Source organism: Aethalodelphis obliquidens, unplaced genomic scaffold (assembly GCF_003676395.1).
Source record: "Aethalodelphis obliquidens isolate GAN/ISIS:26980383/991018 unplaced genomic scaffold, ASM367639v1 scaffold18, whole genome shotgun sequence".
Lineage (NCBI taxonomy): Eukaryota > Metazoa > Chordata > Mammalia > Artiodactyla > Delphinidae > Aethalodelphis > Aethalodelphis obliquidens.
Genome location: NW_020837962.1, coordinates 6491 through 27872, shown reverse-complemented (window position 1 = coordinate 27872; position 21382 = coordinate 6491).

Genomic DNA, 21382 nt, shown 5'->3' with positions numbered 1-21382 from the left:
AGTGATGCTGAGCAACTTTTCACCTGCCGGTAGGCTATTTGTATGTCTTCTGTAGAAAAATGTCTATTCAGGTTCTCTGCACATTTTTTTAATCAGGTTCTTTTTTTTGGATATTGAGTTGTATGTGTTCTTTGTATATTTTGGATATTAACCCCTTAACAGGTAGATCATTTGCAAATATCTTCTGTCATTCAGTAGGCTGCCTTTTCATTTTGTTGATAGTTTGCTTTGTTGTGCAAAAGCTGTTTAGTTTGATGTTGTTCCATTTGTTTATTTTTCTTTTTGTTTCCTTTGCCTGAGGAGACAAATCCAAATCAATGTTAATATTGCTAAGACCGATGTCAAAGAGTATGCTACCTATGTTTTCTTCTAGGACTGTAATGGTTTCAGGTCTTATGTTTAAGTGTTTACTCCATTTTGAATTTATTTTTGTACATGGCATGAGAAAGTTTCTTTTGCCTGCAGTTGTCCAGTTTTCCCAGCCCCATTTATTGAAGAGGCGGTCTTTTCCACATTGTATTTTCTTGGCTTCTTTGTCATAGATTAATCGACTGTATGAGTGTGGGTTTAATTCCTGAGCTCTCTATTCTGTTCTCTTAATCTATGTATGTGTTTTTGTGCCAGTACTGTACTTTTTGATTATTGTAGCTTTGTAGTATAGTTCAAAATCAGGGAGCCTGATTCCTTCAGCTCCATTTTTCTTTCTCAAGATTGCTTTGGCTGTTTGGGGTCTTTTATGTTTCCATACAAATTTTAGAATGATTTGTTCGAGTGCTGTGGAAAATGTCATGGGTATTTTGATAGAGATTGCATTGAATCTGTAGATTGCCTTGGGTGGTACAGTTGTTTTAACAACATTAATTCTTTCAATCCATGAGCATGGTTTATCTTTACATTTGTTTATGTCATCTTCAGTTTCTTTCATCAGTGTTACAGTTTTCTGAGTACAAGTCTTTTACCTCAGTTAGATTTATTTCTAGGTATTTTATTCTTTTTGATGCAGTTAATGGGATTTATTAATTTATTAATTTCTCTTTCTGATAGTTCATTGTTAATTGTATTGTATAGAAATGCAATAGGTTTCTGTATATTAATTTAGTATCCTGCAACTTTTCTGGATTTATTGATGAGTTCTAATAGTTTTTCTGGTAGTGTCTTTAGGATTTTCTATATATAGTATTATGTCATCTGCAAGCAGCAACAGTTTTACTTCTTCCTTTCCAATTTGGATTCCTTTTACTTCTTCTTCTTTTTGATTGTTGTGACTAAGTCTTCCAATACTATGTTGAATGAAAATGATGAGAGAGGGCATTCTTGTCTTGTTCCTCATCTTAGAGGAAATGCTTTAAGCTTTTCACCACTGAGTATGATGTTAACTGTGGGCTTGATGTTAGCTGTGGACTTCATTATGTTGAGGTATGTTCCCTTATACCCACTTGGTTGAGAGTTTTTATCATGAATAGGTGTTGAAATTTGTCGAAAGCTTTTTCTGCATCTACTGAAATGATCATTTGATTTTTATTCTTCAGTTTTTTAATGTGGTATATCACATAGTTTGATTTGCAGATATTGAACTATTCTTGGATCCTTGGGATAAATCCCACTTGATCATGGTGTATTGAGTTGTTAATGAATTGTTGAGTTTGGTTTGCTAATATTTTGTTGAGAACTTTTGCATCTATGTTAATTAGTGATATTGGCCTGTAATTTCCTTTTTTTGTGTTGTCTTTGTCTGGTTTTGGTATTAGAGTGATGCTGGTCTCATAGAAGGGGTTCTGAAGCTTTCCTTTTCTCTACAATTTTTTGGAATAGTTTAAGAAGGATAGGTGTTAACTCTTTGTTAAATATTTGGTGGAATTCACCTATGAAGCCATCTAGTCCTGGACTTTTGTTTGTTGGGAGTTTTTTAATTACTGATTCAATTTTATTACTGATAATTTGTCAGTTCATGTTTTCTATTTCTTCCTGATTCCATCTTGGGAGATTGTACATTTCTAAGAATTTGTTCATTTCCTCTAGGCTGTCTATTTTATTGGTGTATAATTGTTTGTAATAATCTCTTATGATCTTTTGTATTTCTGTGATGTCAGTTTGACTTCTCTTTTATTTCTGAATTTATTTATTTGGGATCTCTCTTTTTTTCTTGATGGATCTGACTAGAGGCTTATCAATTTTATTTACCTTTTCAAAGAACCAGCTCTTAGTTTCATTGACCTTTTCTATTATTTTTTAGTCTCTATTTCATTTATTTCTGCTCTGATCTTAATGATTTTTTTCCCTTCTACTCACTTTGGGTTTTGTTTGTTCTTCTTTATGTAGTACCTTTAGGTGTAAGGCTAGGTTGTTTATTTGAGATTTTTCTTGTTTCCTGAGGTAGGCTTGTATCACCTAAACTTTCCTCTTAGAATTGCTTTTGCTGTGTCCTATAGATTTTGGATCATTGTGTTTTCATTTTCATTTATCTTGAGGCATTTTTTGATTTCCTCTTCAATTTCTTCAGTGACCCATTGGTTGTTTAGTAGAATATTGTTTAGCCTCCACGTGTTTGTGTCTTTTGCAGTGTTTATTTATTTATTTTTTTGTAGTTGATTTCTAGTCTCATAGCACTGCAGTTGGCAAAGATGCTTGATATGATTTCAGTTTTTTTAAGTTCATCGAGACTTGTTTTGTGGCTTAGCATGGGTTCTATCCTGAAGAATGTTCGACGTGCACTTGAAAAGAATGTGTATTCTGCTGCTTTGGGTTGGAATCTTCTCTCTATGTATCTATTAAGTCCATCTGGTCTGATGTGTCATATAAAGCCAGTGTTTCCTTATTGATTTTCTGTCTGGCTTATCTGTCCACTGATCTAAGTAGGGTGTTAATATCCCGTACTCTTATTGTATTACTGTTAATGTCTCCCTTTATGTTAATATTTGCTTTATGTATTTGGGTGCTCCTATGTTGGTGCATATATATTTATAATTGTTATATCTTCTTGTTGGATTGATCCTTTGATAATGTAATGTCCTTCTTTGCCTTTTGTCTTCTGTTACAATCTTTATTTTAAAATCTATTTTGTCTGATATGAGTATTCCCAACCCGATTTTCTTTTCATTTCTATTTTTATGGAATACCCTTTTCCATCTCCTCATTTGCAGTCTGTGTGTGTCTTTAGATTTGAAGTTAGTCGCTTTTAGGCCACATATATGGGTCTTTTTTTGTATCCATTCAGCTACTCTATGCCTTTTGATTGGAGCATTTAGTCTATTTATAGTTCAAGTAATTATTGATAGGTATGTAGTTATTGCCATTTTGTTCATTGTTTTCTATTTGTTTTTATAATTCTTTTCTGTTTCTTTCTTCTTTTGCTCTCTTCCCTTGTGATTTGATGACTATCTTTAGTGTTATGTTTGAATTCCTTTCTCTTTTTTTGTGTGTATCTATTTTAGATTTTTGGTTTGTGGTTACCATGATTTTTATATATATATATATATATATATATATATATATATATATATATAAAATGATGTAAGTTGATGATCTCTTAAGTTCAAACACATTTTATTTTACAACCCTGCAATTTACACCCCTACCCCACATTTTAGTGTTTTTAATATCATATTTTACATATTTTGATTTTGTATATCCCTTAAATATTTATTGTGGATGTATATGATTTTACTACTTTGACTTTTAACCTTTCTACTAGCTTTATAAGTGGTTGATCTAGTACTTTTGCTGTATATTTGCCTTTACCAATGAGATTTTTCCTTTTGTAATTTTTGTATTTCTGGTTGGGGTCTTGTCTTTTCCACTTAGAGAAGTCTCTTAACCATTTCTTGTAAATCAGGTTTAATGGTGCTGATCTCTTTTGGCTTTTGCTTGTCTGTAAATCTCTTTATTTCTCCTTCAAATTTGAATGATAGCTTTGCTGGGTAGATTATTCTTATCTCTTTAAATATGTCATACCACTCCCTGCCAACCTGCAGCTCCCTGCCAACCAGCTGATAGCCTTGTGGGAGTTCCTTTATATTTTCCTTGCTGCTTTTAAGATTCTCTCTTTGTATTTAATTTTTACCATTTTAATTACAACATGCCTTGGTATGAACCTCTTTGGGACTGTCTGTGCTTCCTGGACCTGGATGTCTTTTTTTTCTCCCAGTTAGGGAAGTGTTCAGCTATTATGTCTTCAAATATGTTCTCTGCCCCTTACTCTTGCTCTTTTCCTTCTGGGACCCTCATAATGTGAATGTTAGCATGAATGATGTTGTCCCAGAGGTCTTTTAAACTGTCCTCATTTTTAAAAGTTCTTTTTTCTTTTTCTCTGTTCAGCTTGAGTGATTTCCACTACTCTGTCTTTCAGTTCATTGATCTGTTCCTCTGTATCTTCTAATCTACTGTTGATTCCTTCCAGTGTAGTTTTTATTTTAGCTACTGTGTTCTTCATTGCTGTTTGGTTCTTCTTTGTATTTTCCAACTCTTTTAGGAACTTTTCACTGTGTTCATCCATTCTTGTCCTGTGTTTGATGAGCATCTTTATGATCATTACCTTGAACTCTTTATCAGGTAGATTGTTTATCTCCACTTTGCTTAGTTCTTTTTCTGAGGTTATGTCTTGTTTCTTCATTTGGAACATATTCCTCTGTCACCTCATTTTGCCTGATTCTCCATTTTTATTTCCATGTATTAGGTAGGACATTTACATTTCCCTATCTTGGAGATGTGGCCTTGTGTAGGAGATGTCCTATGGGGCCCAGCAGTACACTCCCCTCTGTTCACCAGAGCTGTGTTCTCTGGGCATGTCCCCTATGTGGGCTGCATGGGTCCTTCTGTTTTAGCAGGGCTGACTACTGTGGGTGGCTCCTGGCCTGGTTGGTTGCCATGCTTTGCCTACTGCAGAGGCTGATAGCCATTGATGGGTGGTATGGATCCTCATGCAGCTGGCTGCGTGACCTGGGGAGTTCCAGTCCTGGTGCCAGCCAGCTGGTGGGCAGGACTGGGTCCCAGGCCCTCTGGTGGGTGGGGCTGGTTCCCAGGGCAGCTGGGGTGCTCAGGGGGGCCTATGGCTAATTCCAGCCTGCTGGTGTATAGGGCTCTGTCCATGCATGGCTGGCTCCTTGGCCTGGGTGGTCCCAAGATTGGTGTTGCCTGGCTGATGGGTCAGCCTGGTTCCTGGTACCAGTAAGCTAGAGGGAAGACTCCAAAATGGTGCCTGCCAGCAGCAGTACCCTCGTGGTTGAATTAGCAACCCCACATTGCTGCAGTCAGTGTCTGTGTCCCCAGGTTGAGTCCCAGTTGCCTCCTGACTTTTGGGGAGCTTCTCCAAGATCAGCAAGTGGGTCTGACAAAGGCTCCTTTCAAATTATTATTCATGTCCTGGACTTCAGAGCACATGAGATTTTTTGGTGTGCCCTTTAAGAGTGGAGTCTCTGTTTTCTATAGTCCTTGGGTCTCCCAAAAGTAAGCCCTGCTTCCTTCAAAGCCAAATGTTCTGTGGGCTCATCTTCCTAGTGCAGGACCCCCAAGGGGCCCAATATGGGGCTCAGACCCCTCACTCCTTGGGGAGAACCTCTGTCATGGTAATAATCCTCCCATTTGTGGGTTGCCTACCCAGGGGTGTGGGTCTCGTCTGTACCATCTCCACCCCTCCTACCCATCTTGTGGTGGTTCCTTCTTTATAATTTCATTTGTAGAAGATCTTTTCTACAACAGCTTGTCTTCAGATCTTTCTCATCAATAATTGCTCTGTAAATAGTTGTAATTTTTGTAAGCCTGTGGGAGGAGGTGAGCTCAGAGTCCTTCTACTCTTACCATCTTGGCCACTCTCAGAGTGAGGCATTTAAATCTCATATATATGCAGTGAGAAGCTTTGGAGGGCTTTGAGCTAGGAATTGACCTAATATGATTTACAGTTTTAAAATAGCCATGTAGATGCCTTTAGAAATATAATGTAGGGGTCAGGAGAGAAAATAGAGAAACTAAGTAAGTGGCTTTGCACGTTCCCTTCGATTCAGCAAAACCTATCTCTGATAGTTTATCATATGGATGTAATTGCATGTATGAAAATACTATATGTAAGGTTAGTGCAGTATTTTTTGAGAGAGCAAAAGACTGGAAACAACCCAGTTTTCAAAGGATAGGTTACTGGTTAAATAAATTCTGTTACAGCCATATCATGGAATACTAAGCAACTGAATAAAGAATGAGGAAGCTCTCTCTAAGTATCCATATGGAAATATCTCCAAATGTATGATGAAGTGAGAGGAGCAGAACAGGGTGCATCATGTGCTAACAAGTAAAAACAAGGAGGGGGTATATATTTCTTATATTTAGATAAAGACTCTGTAAGGACACCTCAAAAAAAATCTAAAAATTGGTTACCTGTGAAGGGTAGGGGTGGAAATGGGCCAGTGAAGTACAGCAGTATACATATTTTGATATGGTTTGCTTTTTGAACATGTGTACTATCTATTCAAACAAAATACCTAAGATGAGACGAGTCTTTGAGGAGGTGAGAGAAGATGGGATCTGGAGCCAAGTGGAGGGGTTGTCCATTGTCAATGTGTTTGTCACCAGAAGGTCAGGCTAATGGGATGATTATTGCCTCAGTTCTCCTCATCTGAAAAATGGTGAATATATGGTACATACCTCATGATATAAAATAAATAACAATGCCTAGAAAGTAGCATGCTCTCAGTAAATATTAGTCATTTTTATTATTATATTTATTCTATGTGTTTCAAAGTATTCCATATTAACAATTTGTTAAAATATGTATTAACATCCTGTCATATCATATTCTCTGGTCAATGTGAGTATTGGAAATGCAAAAGTAACTCAGAAACCCTTAGCAATTTGAGACTTTTTCAGCACCAAGGACAGCAAACTTCGTACTAATCTGCACACACATGATTCCAGCGTAGGATTGCCTAGGGCCCAGTCCCTCTCAGAAATACACAAAGGGGAATGGGGGACAAACGCAGCAAGTCTTAGATTGAGCCCTGCGGGAAATTCCACTTCGCATTTGCAAAGTACAAGCCTGGGCTCTTTCTTTGTGGTATCTCTGCCACTTGCAGATAATTCTGGCACTGTATGAGGCATTGCTCCCTATCTCCCAGGAACCCAGCATGTTTGTATGGGCTTAGAGAAAAGCAAGGGAGAGTTGGGGAAATCAGAATTCATGTTTCAGAGGCAGTCTTAAGGACACCTGCAATGCCAGGAGATGGCAGATTACATTCGGATGTGACGTGGACCTGAGCTCTGAATATGTTGACTTTATCTTTTAATAATGCATTTCATTAGGAACAGGGACTATTGATGTACCTGGCAAATAAAATGCATTCTTCACAAGCAGCCTCACTCTTCAGTAGTTTCTTTAGCAGAGGGAGAATAAGCAATGCTTGACGGCTGTTTCTCTTTTTAAAAATTGTCCATCTGTGCCTCTGGGGAAGGGGATCAGAAATGGGGAGTGAGGAAGGGAAGAGAAACTAATCCCACCAGGCTTCTGTTTTGAGCCAGACACTTCACATACCTTAGCTCATGTAATCCTCTTCACTACCTTTAAGGTAGCATCAGCCCTATTTGTACAAGGGAGAAAGCTCTGAGAAATTTTGTAGCTTACCCATAGTCATACTGCTAATGAGTAGTAGCCCGTTGATATTTGAGCTCATGACTTTCTTCCTGTGTTTAGAACCCGTTCCTCTGCTCCAGTGTTTTTCAACTTTGGCACTATTGACGTTTTGTTTTGGGTGATTGTGAGTGTGTATGTGTGTTGGGGAGAAAAGGCTGAGCTGTGCATTGTAGGATATATTGCATCATCTCAGGTGCAGTAGCACACCCGCCCCCAGTTGTAATAACCAAACATGTCTCCAGACATTGTTAAATGTCCCCTGGGGGACAAAATCTCCCCAGGCTGAGAACCACTGGTCTACATCATGCTGCCTGAAGAATGCTCCTACAGCTCACAGCTCAGCAACAGTTTTCTAGATTGTGATCATAGATCATATTTGTGTGTGCTACCTACATTCATTCTTTCATTCACTCAGTCCTTAAACTGTCCATCAATAGTTAACTGAGTGTCTGCTCTAAGCCAGGCACTCTGCTAGGTACTGAGATAAGAAGATAAATGTTAAACAGTCCCTGGCTTTGCACCATGCAGTCTGATGGAGAGACAGATAAACACAGCCATCAGTGTGGTGAGTACAATGCCAGTGGCAGCTCAGAGATATTTATCCTAGCCTGGGGATTGGGTCTTTGAGTAAGAAGAAACTACTAGGTATTCAGGGTCCATAGGTTAACTTAAAAGATAACCTTATTTTAGGGGCTTTTGCTTAGGGATTATTCTGAGTTTCTATTTAATGAATCCTTAGTGATCCCGTGGACAGGATTTTAAAAAAATATTTTATTGTGATATACACAGTGCAAAGCACATATTTCCTGGGTGTAAAGCTTGATGAATTTTTACATATGTTCACATCCATGCATGCACAACTCAAGATCAAGATACAGAACATTTCTGTCACCCAGAAGTTTCCCTTATGCCGTTTAATGAGTTGAAATCCCTGCAATGATAAACGCTATACAACTTCTGTCACCATAGATTAGTTTTACCTGTTCTTGAACTTCATATAAATGGAATCATTATAATGTGTGTTTTCTTTGTTGTCTGTCTTATTTATCTCATCTTTACATTTGTGAGATTTTTTCATAGTGTTACACATAGTAGTATTTCATTCTTTTTTATCGCCATATAAAGTTCTATTAAGTGAATATTGCTGGAAAACATCCATTTTCCTATCGATGAATATTTAGGCTGTTTGCGATTTTGCTTCTTATTAATAAAGCTGTCATAAACATTTTCACTGATGTCTTTTGATGGACATAATCACTTCTTTCTCTTGAGCATACACCTAGGAATGGAATTACTGAGTCATAGGGTAGGTAAATGTTTAGTTTTAAGAGATGCTGCCTGGCTTTTTTCCAGAGAGCCCATACCAATTTATACCCCCACCAGCAACTCTTGAGAGTTCTGGTTGCTGTCAGGTTTCTTAAGGCATCAAAGGTTAACATAGTGCATAAGTAAGGCAGGTATTTTAACCCTAAGGCTGCAGGCAGCAGGGGATGGGTTGGGAAGAAGGGTGACATCACTTTTGTCCACTGACCTAGCCTATCACAATCTCCCTACCTGGCTCTGAAAGAGAGACTTGTGGGTCAGGCCCACTGGTCAAGAACTGTATGAAGCTGCCTCCCCGACCATGAAATGCTGGGGAATCATAGCTGGCACTACAGAGTTTAAGAAAGAAATCAAGGTGAGAACCTGGGCCAGCCCAATTTCTTATCTGCCTAGAAGAGACACAGATCTGAGGTTGGTTGTATGTTGCAGCAAAGACACAGAATTCTTTGAGGCACCACAGTGTATGAAAAGAGCTCCAGGGGCCCTGTCTCAGCTCTGCTCTGGGACCAAGGAGAACCAACCTAAACTGTCCGAGATCATTTCCTCACTCACTGTACCTGCCTTGCCCACCTCCAAGTATTGTTGAGAGATCAAATGATAATATGTACACAAGGAATAGTGTGTACGTGAATAAGTGATTGTTTTCCCCAAGTTTTACAGTGGCCATCCCTGCTGTTGGTTGCAGGGGACCAGAGTCAAGGAAAAGCTGTGTATAATGATGGAAAGGCTATGGGACTAATCGTAGCACCTTCAATCACTTACCCCTGGAGGGTCTGGGTTACTCCATCTTTCTGGTCCCCAGTGTCCCCATCTGTGAAAGAATAACTTGGACCAAATAATCTCTGATGACATTGCTTAGACCCCGTTAGAGATAACCATGTTAGCTAACTTTTACTGAGTGCCAGGAACTGTGCGAAGCACTTTACATGCATCATCTTGTCCATTTCTCACAACCAATCTTATGAGGAAGACACCATTAATATTCCTGTTTGTCTGATAAGGAAACTGAGGCAAAGAAAACTTAAATAAAACTTACCTGAAGTCCCATAGTGAAGGCAGTATCTCACCCAGTCAGACTGATTCCTGAGGCAAGTTATTAAGGCTGTGATAGGACACACAGCCTTAATGAGTGGCTCCATCTTATGGGAAGGAAAGGAATTTAGTGAAACATCTCAAGAATCACACAAACCTTCTTGCCATTTACTAGCTGTGTGGTCTCAAGCAAGTGCCTTAAACTCGCTGGGTCTCAGTTTCTTCAACATTAAAAATGGGGATAGGGCTTCCCTGGTGGCGCAGTGGTTGAGAGTCCGCCTGCCGATTCAGGGGACACGGGTTCGTGCCCCGGTCCGGGAAGATCCCACGTGCCGCGGAGCGGCTGGGCCCGTGAACCATGGCCGCTGAGCCTGCGCGTCCGGAGCCTGTGCTCCGCGACGGGAGAGGCCACAACAGTGAGAGGCCCGCGTACCGCAAAAAAAAAAAAAAAAATGGGGATAATATTTTCTATCTCACAGGAATAATATATAGGAATAACATGGTGCCCAAGACAACACTCAATAACTGCTAGCTCCCCTTTGTCTATCACTAGGTAAGTCAAGGTAGAAATGAAGAATGGTAATTGATAATGACCTTACCTCCTATGTCCTTGCCACAAGAGAATGTTCTTGGAATAATGCCAAGCTAAAAGTGCAATGTAATACGACAGAGTAGGAGGAAAAGATGTGTCAAACTGCATTTTAGTTTTTATTAATTTCCCTACCCTTTCCACCCTATCATAAAAGTAATAACTGCTTATTTTAGGAAATTGTAAATTATAGGAAAAATGAAGAAAAACAAGTATCCATAATCTTGTCATCCAGACACAACTGCTGTCGATATTTTGTTGTATTTCCTTCCAATCTTCTTGCTTTTTTTTTAGTAGATGAAATCATATTGGGTATAAAGTTTTGTCGTTGGTTTTTGAACTAAATAATATAACATACGCATTTTCCTGTGATAATGACAGTCTCTTTTTATCATCATTAAATGTATCATTTCATCTATCATGATTTACTTACTCCCATACTGTTTCTAAATTTTCCACAATTATCAAAATGCTAAGATGACCACAATTTCACATACAGAATTTATCCAAATTTCTAGTCATTTCCCTAAGGCATTTTTAAAGGATCATGATATACATTGCCGAATAGCTTTTCAGAAATGTTTAACCAAATTATACTCCCACCAAGGTAATTTTTTTTTTGCTATACCCATGCTAAGAGTGAGAATTGTAGGTTTAGAATCCTTGTTAATATGATTGTTAAAAAATATTACCTCATTATTTAAATTTACAATTCTTTGACCCAAAATGTGGTTGAATATTTATTCATATTGTTTCATTTTAAAATTTTTATTTATGTCTGTATGGCCAATTTTTATTTTTATTGTGATATAAATCAAGTGTGTGTATATATAATTTAAATCATCATCATAATAATACAATAAACACTAATTTATCCACTACCCAGCTTATGAAATAGAACATTTTTATACCTTAGAAGTCTCCTGGGTGTCCCTCCTAAGTGTATTTTCCTCCTGCCTTCCTTCCAAATGTTCATAATTCTGACATCTGTGGTAATTATTTCCTTGATATTCCTTATGGTTTTACTACGTATTCATGCATCCCTAAAACAAAGTTTATCTGTTTTTGAACTTTATAAAAATGGAATAAATTATATAAATATTATTCTGTGGCTTATTTCACCCCTAACTGATATTCAGCTACACTGATGTGTACACTCAAATCCATTCCTTTTCCTTACTGAATAGTATTCCATCATATGCACATGTTTCTATAGTGGAATTGGTGAGTCACTGGTTATGTACAAGCTTCACCTTTACTTTGTAATAAGTTAGGTTTTAAGCTCATTTTCATATATGTTTTAATTATACAGTTCGAATTATTTGGTTCCTAATTTTATGTAGCATCTCTCTGACAATTATTTTTATTCCAGTATATAATTGTTTTCTTTTGTGATCCTTTCATTGGCTCAATATCTAGAAAGTTCTCTGTCACCCTTAAATGGAATTTTTTGTCATTGTGTTCTTCTGTTTTGTTGTTCTTTTCCATCTTTGAGTATTTTGGTATTTGGTGTATGTTTAATTTTTTACACCACTCGGGATTTATTTTGCTGTACAGCATGAAGTGGAAATGTTTGTTTTTGCTCAGTTGCTAACCAACTCCTTTCCCAAGCTTTATCAAATAACTGTGCCATGTACTGTCTGAGGACTCTCAGCCCCATATGTGTCTCTATTGTACCTCAGCTAAGAGCCTGAAAACTACATTTCCCAGAGTTCCTTGCTGGCTGGTGTCTGCAAATAGGAGGCAGTCAGGTAGAATTAACAGGTGGGAAAAATGTAAGAGCTATTTTTCTGGTTGTGGCAACGCTGTCAGCAGGAATGCAGACTCCTAGGCTCTTGATAACACCACCTTCCCTATTTTAATTCTTCAGCCCTAGAAGAGGTAGTATTCATCTCTGGGCAAAATGACCTCTCTTTTGTCCTTCTGGGTTCTCTATACATTTGTAATCAATTCCCTCTATTAAGTCCCTCTCTGCTTGAAATACCTAGAGTGCTTTCTGTTTTCCTGTGTGTACACTGATTGATAAATCTTCCTCTCCCCACTGATATGCAATGCCGAGCTTGTGTGTGTGTGTGTGTGTGTGTGTAAAGAAGGAGGGAGAGAATAGGAGGGAATGTGTGTTATTTGTTTTTGAGCTATGTATTTTGATTCATTGATCCTTGTGCCAGTTTGTGCACATGCATATTTATCATTATAATTATCCTAGCTTTAGCATGCATTTCAGTATCTGACAGTGCACATCTTCCCTCATTCTTCTTTTCTCCCATGGTCTGTTTTCACTGTTCTCATCTACTTATCAATCTGGGCTTTTAAGAAAAAAAAAATCAGTTGTGCTCTGCCTACTATAATCTTCCCCCCTGCATCTTGGTGAAGCTGAGTATTGCTTAAAGGAAGCTAACATTGCTTCACTGTGGAGAATCACAGAAACAGTCACACATGCACCCTCACACATGCCTTCCCCTTCCCATGGGCATTAGTGGGCAGCTGTGTCTGGGTGCACAGGTGATCAATTATCATCCATTCAGAGTGGTTCTTCCCCGCCACCTTGGGGTAACCCTACTTGGAGAAGAGGCTGAACTGTCGTCTCTAACAATGAAAGGGGATCTGATTTTCTCTGAGTCAGCCTGAGTAACAATGTCCAAGGTCAGAAGAGAGATTTCTTGCAAGACCTTGCAATTTCTCAATAATCCTATTTTGGCTCATCGGATGAAATGGCTGTGGGAAAATGATCTGATCATTATTTTAAACACCAGGGCAATCATAGTGGGAGATGCCTCTGAAACACACTATCTCTGCTTTGGTAACTACGGAAGAGAATTGGAGAAGGTGACTCATAGTGCTTCTTTCTTTCTTTTTTTTTTTTTTTCTGTAAGAGGAGACTCTCATAATATTCTGCTATTCTGAAACAGCTCTGAGATCTCTCCACCAGGCTCTTCTCACGCTCTTCTGTTAAGCCTGGTTTGGTTGGAGACAAAGGCTGCCCCCTGTTTTGGTCCCAGCCCCGGGGAAACCTCTGGCCCTCTTCCCACACAGTTGGTTCTGTATGTCGGATCGCTTTGGAACATGAAAGCACTCTCCAAAAGCTTCAGGGTTTGGTGCCCCAGAGAGTCAGGCACATCGAGTGAGGAGCAGTGAGATTGTTTTCGAGGGAACGTGAGAACTGTGCCAAGGCTTGCTTGGCAGGGAAAGCTGGTGAAGGGCGGTGTGACTTTGCACACACCTGGAGCAGAGTAGGAATTCACCCTCTCTACCCGACGAGCTTCCGAGTCAGACTGCCTGGGTCTGAATTCTTGTTGCTTTGCCTCCAGTTATCTGGATACTTTCTGCGCCTCAGTTTCCTCCTCTTTACAGTGTTAAAAATAACAATGACTGTGTCAAAGGCTAGATAGGATTAAATGAGGTAATCCATATAAGGGCTTAGAGTAGTGCCTGGTTATAATAAACAATACGTATTAGCTTCACCTCTCCATCCCCACTCCCCAACCCCCTCCCCTCCAGCCTTAACTCATAGGGGGTTAATTGTCTAGGCTTAGGAGCCAGACTGCCCAGTTTGTATCCTGATTCTGCTAATTCCTAGCTGTGTGACTTTCAGTGAGCCGCCTAGCCTCTCTGAGCCTTACTTTGTTCACCTGTAAGTAGATTTAATAATAGTACCTCCTTATGGCATTGCTGTGAGGATTGAATTAATTAATTCACAGTAAACATTTAGACCAGTGGTTCTCAACTGGGGTCATGCTTGCCTCCCAGGGGGCATTTGGTAATGTCTGCAGGCATGCTGGTTGTCACAACTGGGGTGTGTGCTATTGGCCTTATGAGTAGAGGCCAGGGATGCTGCTAAACATTCTACAATGCACAGATAGCTTCCCACCCCCAACAAGGAATTATCCGGCCCCAAATGTCAAGAGTGCCAAGGCTGAGAAACCCTGGTAGACCTGATAGATAGATTCGTGGCTTGGCTGTTATCATTTCAGCAACAGTTTTGTGTACTTACACTGTGCTGGGAACTGCACTATATTCTGGGAATGAAAAGATGAATCACATGCAGGCCCTGCCCTCAAGTGGCTCAGTCTGGAGGGGAAGACAGTATAAGGCTTTGGGATTGGAAAGTGGAACAGAGGGCTTGGGCCCTGGAAGCCATGCAGAGCAGCTGGTCAAAGGAGGCCCCCTTTTTATTTCATTGCTCCTCTAATTGTAGAACTAGACACACTTCTGGTGGGACTCCACGTAAGCAGGTAATTGTGATGCAGGCAGAAGTGCTGGATTCTGTGGTCCCACATGGCAAGGCCCCTGTTCTAGTTGGAGGAGGTGAGGACTGGTTTCTAAAAGGAGGTAATGCTTGTTGATGTCTCATGAAAATGAGTAAGATTTAGGAAGGCAAACGTGAGGAAGGGAAGGGCAGAGGAAACCTCCCATGTAAAGGGACAGAGGTAACATTTAGTCAGTAAGTGTCTGTTGAGCACCTAGTGTGGGCCAGACACAGTTCTAGGCTCTGGGAATACAGCAGTGAACCAAAGACAAAAGTCCATGCCCTCATGGAGCTTCTTTCCATGTAGTGGTGGGGGCTGGACACAGACAACAAACAAACAAACACATAGGTAATGTGTCAGGTGGTGACAAGTCCTGTAAGCAAGGAAGAGGGATAGAGAGTGCTTGGTGGAGGGGGGTTGCAATATTAAATATGTGAATTAAGAAAGGCCTCAATGAGGATGTGACCTTCTTCTTCAAGCAACGACCTGAAGAAAGTGAAGGAGGGAGCCACATGTATATCTGTGTTCCAAGTACTGGTAGTGGCTTATGCAAAGGCCCTGTGGCAGGTGCCTTCCTGGAGTGTTTGAGGGTCAGCAGGAAGATCAGTGGAGTGAGGGGAAGAATTGGACTAAAGTGGAAGCAGTTGCCAGGCCAAGGAAAATCTTGGATGCCATAGTAAGGAGAATGGATTTTCTTCTGAAGGTTATTTTATCAGCCACTGAGGAAATATGCAAATATCTTCTATAAGACATTGACCCTGCCTGAAGCACATAACTAGTACTTACTTGCCTGCAAGATGTTTTCAACACAGGAGGACCCTTTTTGTATCTCCTTCTAGTAAAGTTTCATGGTGGCAACTGAGCCCCTAGTTTCAGTCCCAGTTATGTGGCTTCGGGCATGTCACTCTGACTCTTTGAGTCTCATATTCCTTACTCGAGGAATGAGGGACATTCAGTGATCACTAACTTCCGTTCCAGCTCCAGGACTATGAATGCCTCAAAATTCTTCATGGAAGCTTGTAGACAATTGCTGAACCTGTGGAGCACTAACTGTATACCAAACATTCTACAGGTAGTGGCTGAGGAAATGTTCAACAAGACCCTGGGGTAGAAGCAGTGTTATCTCCACTTTAGTGATGAGGAAATAGAGGCACAAAGGGGCTGAGCAAGGTGGCTAAAGTTGCACAGCTTAATTGTGACAGTCAGACCCAGCTCTATCTGTCTGCAAAGCCCACACGCTGTGGGCTCCATGAACAAGAATATCAAAGATGGCATCAGAGTGAGGCTCCCACAGTACGTAGCACACCCGGGAAGGACAATCCCAGCGTTCTGCTTCTCCTGTCTCTGCTCTCACACCTGCTCTGCTGATGTACCTGAGGGGCTCGGAAGACCTGGCCAGGGTCGCGGGGTCCTTTCAGCAAAGTCACAGCCAGGGTGCTAAGTCATTGAATAAGGGCTGAAATTTTATCCAGAACAGGCCCACAAGACAGTTTTGAGCAGTGGGTCATAGGCTTATTTGGGGGCTGCACGGGGCATCCCGTGCCCTGTTGTGGTTGAAGGAGAGCCAGACTTCAGCCCCAGCCGCCAGGAGACTCAGACCACAAGATGGAAAGCATGGCTGACACGTCCACCCTACTGCACAGGGTTGCCTAGCAACGGGAAGTGACAAGCTGCCAACTCAGTGATACAATCAGAATCAGCCAATTAAAACTTTATTTATTTTTTGCATTTTCCTTTTTTTATTGTTTCCATAATTTCCTTTTGTCCCAACTGCCCTTAAACATGGATGAGGAATCCTGCCAGAGGAGAGTGGGACTGGTGGGTCTGACACAGCACTTCTCTCCCCTATATAGTCAGAAAATATGCTCATCACGTGAGCCATGGAGTGGAGGGCAACTTTATTAAACAGCAGGTTTGTGCACCTGTCTTAGGTACTTAGCTGCGCTGTGAAATTTAAAATTTGCCTGGATTAAGGGCAAAATCTGATTTTTATTGCTCCATGTCAGTGCTTCCCTACTGCCAGTTCCAATGCCTAGGGAAATGCCTGCCACATAGTAGGTGCTAAATAAACCATTGACTGAGTGAGTGAGTGAATGAATGAATGAATGAAACGCACCCTAGGGAAAATTGTGAAGCTGACAGTCATGTAGGTGAATCTAAAGTCACTGAATTATCAGAGGATAAATAAAACTGTAGTATCATTCACTCAATTTTTTTTTTTTTTTCCGTCTTGTCTATCCTGTCTTCTCAGCTTTCTGGACAGATTTTAAGTAGCTATGGAGTCCAACTTTAGACATGAAGGATGGGCGAGAGTCAGAAAGGATGACTGTTTCCTACACCATATTTCTTCTCCCCACTCCTCTGAGCGCTGTACTCCTCCTGTTCCCTGACACATTTGCCCTGACATTACAGCCTCTCTGGGTTTTTTTAATCTCCTCTGCCTGTCCCTGCTCACATCACACAGACAGCATCCTCCTAAGGATCCCACGTTTGCATAATTTTGTCACATAGGCCATTTATTTTCTTTCCAAAGTGTCACCTTAGTGGAGAATGTGTGTTAAGGAGATATGGAGAGTTGGGCTCTGCTCACAGGTGTATTTATTTTTGCGTGATAAAGTGGAACATACATTGGTCTAGGATCCAAGAGTGTGGCCCATGTGAGCCTCCTTCACTAACCCCCTGTGTAACCTTTGGGCAGTTCTGAACATCTGGGTCCTTCAGGTGCTGTCGTAAGATGTTAGGTGGAGGGGTGTGTCCTGGCAACTTTAGCTATCTATGGTTTTAGAGCAGTGTTTCACAGCTCCCCCTTCCCCTCCCCCTTTGTCCTCTTCTTCTTGCTTCCACCCCAGTCAAGTTTTTTAGACACTTCTTTCTTAATTATTCCCCCAGGAAATTTTAACACCATTGATATACTGTATATCTGTTTACATACTGTATGTATATCTGTTCTTTTTTTTTTTGCGGTATGCGGGCCTCTCACTGCTGTGGCCTCTCCCATTGCGGAGCACAGGCTCCAGACGTGCAGGCTCAGCGGCCATGGCTCACGGGCCCAGCCGCTCCACGACATGTGGGATCTTCCCAGACCAGGGCACGAACCCGTGTCCCCTGCATCGGCAGGCGGACTCTCAACCACTGCGCCACCAGGGAAGCCCTATATCTGTTCTTTATACATAAAAAGCATTAAGATCATTTTGCACCTTCCCCCAAAGAACCAATTTTCACCCCCTTGGAGATGATATAGTCTTTTTTGAGATAGCATGTTGTGGAGTATAGGCCTCAGTCATTTCCTTTGACTTCTGGAGTTCAGTAAAATAAAAAGCTAGTTGGTGCTTTTAAAAGACAACATTCATTGCGGGGAAAAACATAACCCAAAAACCAAAAAAATAAACGAACTCCTTTTTGGAATGAGGTAATTGTAGCCTTTCTATAGCACAACTTTCAGAGCTCAGCATCTTACCTCTCCTGGCCAGCATCACCTTCTTCACTCTTGGGTCAGCTTCATCTATGCATTTATATTGAGTGTGGTGACCAGGGGAGTGTGATGGTTACTATTATGTGTCAACCTGACTGAGCTATGGGATGCTCAGGTATTTGGCTAACCATTATTCTAGGTGTGTCTGTAAGCATGTTTCTGGGTGAGATTAACATTTGAAACTGTAGACTGAAGAGGGCAGATTGTTCTCCCTAATGTGGGTGGACCTCATCCAATCTGTTGAGGCCTGAAGAGAACAAAAAAGGAGGAGTAAGGGAGAAATAAGGAAGTCAGGGAGGAGCAAGGATTGGGACCTTCTCCTAAGAAAAATGGGAATCCACTGACTGTGTTTAATCCAAGAATGAAATTTTTAGATTTGAAAACTCCACCTCTTTGTACTAGCATCATTCTTCTTGACTGAACTAGGCTTCTGCCTTCCCTTGTCTGGAGTAAGTAGACAGACCCCTTGAATTCTCTCATTTCCCAGAAGCCAACTGAATCCTTGCAAACTGGGATTCATGTGTGTATTTCTGAACTTGGGTGGTTTACTCTCGGATCTCCATCTAATCCACCTCCTTCATTCAATATTTTTTGACCACCTACTATATATATATATATATATATATATTAGGCACTGCTCCCTATACATCTAGTCTTAATTTCTTGAACCACCAAACGACGTACTGTCTAGCAACCCTCCTAACCTCTGGACCCACACACGGTTCTTTATATCTCTTATGTGACTAAGGTCTTCAGAAAGTTCTAAGCATACTGATAACATGTAAAGCTGAGTTTTGACAATGTGCTTCCACAACACCCATAGTGAACCTCCCAGGTGCCTGAAGTAGACCTCACCTCACTTTCATACCCTGTGACTCGTTGTCCTATAGGAAGGTGCCAATGTCATATAAGCAATACCTGAAGGAAATTTTCTCTGGTTATCACTGAAGGGCAGTCTAAGAATAGGTTATGTAAATATACCATCTGGGTGCCCAATTTATATTTGTTTTGTACTATCAAATAAACAACACCTCTTTAAAATTGTTTCATAAACTCAACAGTGCATTTTTTTTTTTTTGGTTCTTACTGGTCTTTAAAGGCATTATGTGAAATAAGGTGGTTTGTAACTGTACCAAGACTTAAATTCTTTGGCTATAGTCCCTGCATGAGTTATAAGTATTTTGTAAACTTTTATTTTTCAGTAAAGTGAATTTGCTTATCAGCTCTCTTCATCCTCACATCAGGATCCTGAAATGATTCAACAGTGACCCACAATAAATATTTCCTCATCAAACAGTAGCTCTTTCCCGGTCAACCCTGATTTATCCTGTCATATCTCCCTCTTGCCTGATGGTTTAGGAATGTGCAGCTTCTATCTAATCATTGCTTTTGTGGTGTAGTACCAGCAGCTTCTTGTTTTTCAGGGAAGAGCAAAGCATTAGAATGACAAGACATTCTGCCAAGAGTTGACAAATATCTATCAAGACCATGGGGAGAGTGAAATCTTTTTGACAACTCTATTATTTTTCTTTATCTCCAAGTCTTTGTGGGGGTAATCTTTCCTTAGAGAGATCAAATTCTCTCTCTTTCCCATGCTCTACATGAGAGAATGGGAAAAAACTGGGTGATTTGTAAAGATCTTTCCAGATATAACTTCTTACAAGTCTGTGAGAAGACTGGATGGATGATTTGTAGAGATATTTTCAGATAGAATTTCTTACAAGTCTCATACAGATGAGTATACCATCTAAGAGAGGAAGCTTTTTTAATTATGAAAAATGTTATACACCCATAAATAATGTGACCGATACATGGTGACCCCATTTTCTCTATGAGAAGATTCTCAGCTCTCCAAAATTTTTAGCCAACTTAACATTTACAATTTACAGTTGTGGGATAGAGATAAAATTGTCTCATATTTAATTATACATATATTTTAAATTATATATAGAATTATAATTTAGAAACAAGGTTTCCTTTTTCTTGCATTTCAGGAAGCAATTTCATTCAAACTTTTCATGTGCATTTCCTGCGTTATTCCCTCCGGCATGACTGGCATCGCTGTTGAGTCATTTCACAGCTTCCCTGAGCAGGTCAGTTTCACCTCCATTCAAAGTATTTGAGAGACATCAGTGTTTGAGTTCATATATGATGTTGCAGCTAAAAATTTTAATCCAACCCATCAGTCCTAATTTATACAAATGTAGGACACCTCTTCTTTTATTGTGAAACATAGCAAAATCCAGAGATATGCATAAAACTTGTGAATGGTTCAGTGAATAATTATAAATCAAACACCTTTGTCAAAGCTACCCAGATGGAGAAATAGAATATTTCCAGGTACTCAAAAGATCAAAATTCATTTCTCCTCACGGGAGGTAACACTGTCATAGGTTTTGTGATAAGAAAAGCAAGGGCAGTTTTTAAATATATATGTATATATATTTGTTCTTGTGTGTCTGTTGACTGCACAATCCAAGCTCTTAGTCTGTTTCACTTTAAAGAGGTTTTACAAGTTTTATTTATAATGATAATCAACACTTGCAATGGTAAAGCCATCCTCCCAGGAGTAATTGCTAGATGTGTGCTAAATTTACCTGCTTCCTTGTTTACTGACGCTGTCATGGGACCTCTGTAAACATCCAAAGCTAGCATTGATTGAGGTCATTTCAGAATAATGGATTTTCTCCCAGAAATACCTTGTTCTTCAAAGTAGTAATTGGCAAATGGGTCCTATAATTTGAGAAACTGAAACTGACATGTGTATAAGGTGACTCATGCTTCTCTGAGGTATAATTTTAAGCCAATATCTTCCATTGTATGCAGACCTATGTGCCATTTTTTAAATTCAAATTTTCTTTAATAATAAGGTATTATAAAGATGAAAAATAGGGCTTCCCTGGTGGCGCAGTGGTTGAGAGTCCACCTGCCGATGCAGGGGACACAGGTTCGTGCCCCGGTCCAGGAAGAACCCACATGCCGCAGAGCGGTTAGGCCCGTGAGCCATGGCCGCTGAGCCTGCGTGTCCAGAGCCTGTGCTCTGCAACGGGAGAGGCCACAACGGTGAGAGGCCCGTGTACCGCAAAAAAAAAAAAAAAAAAAAAAAA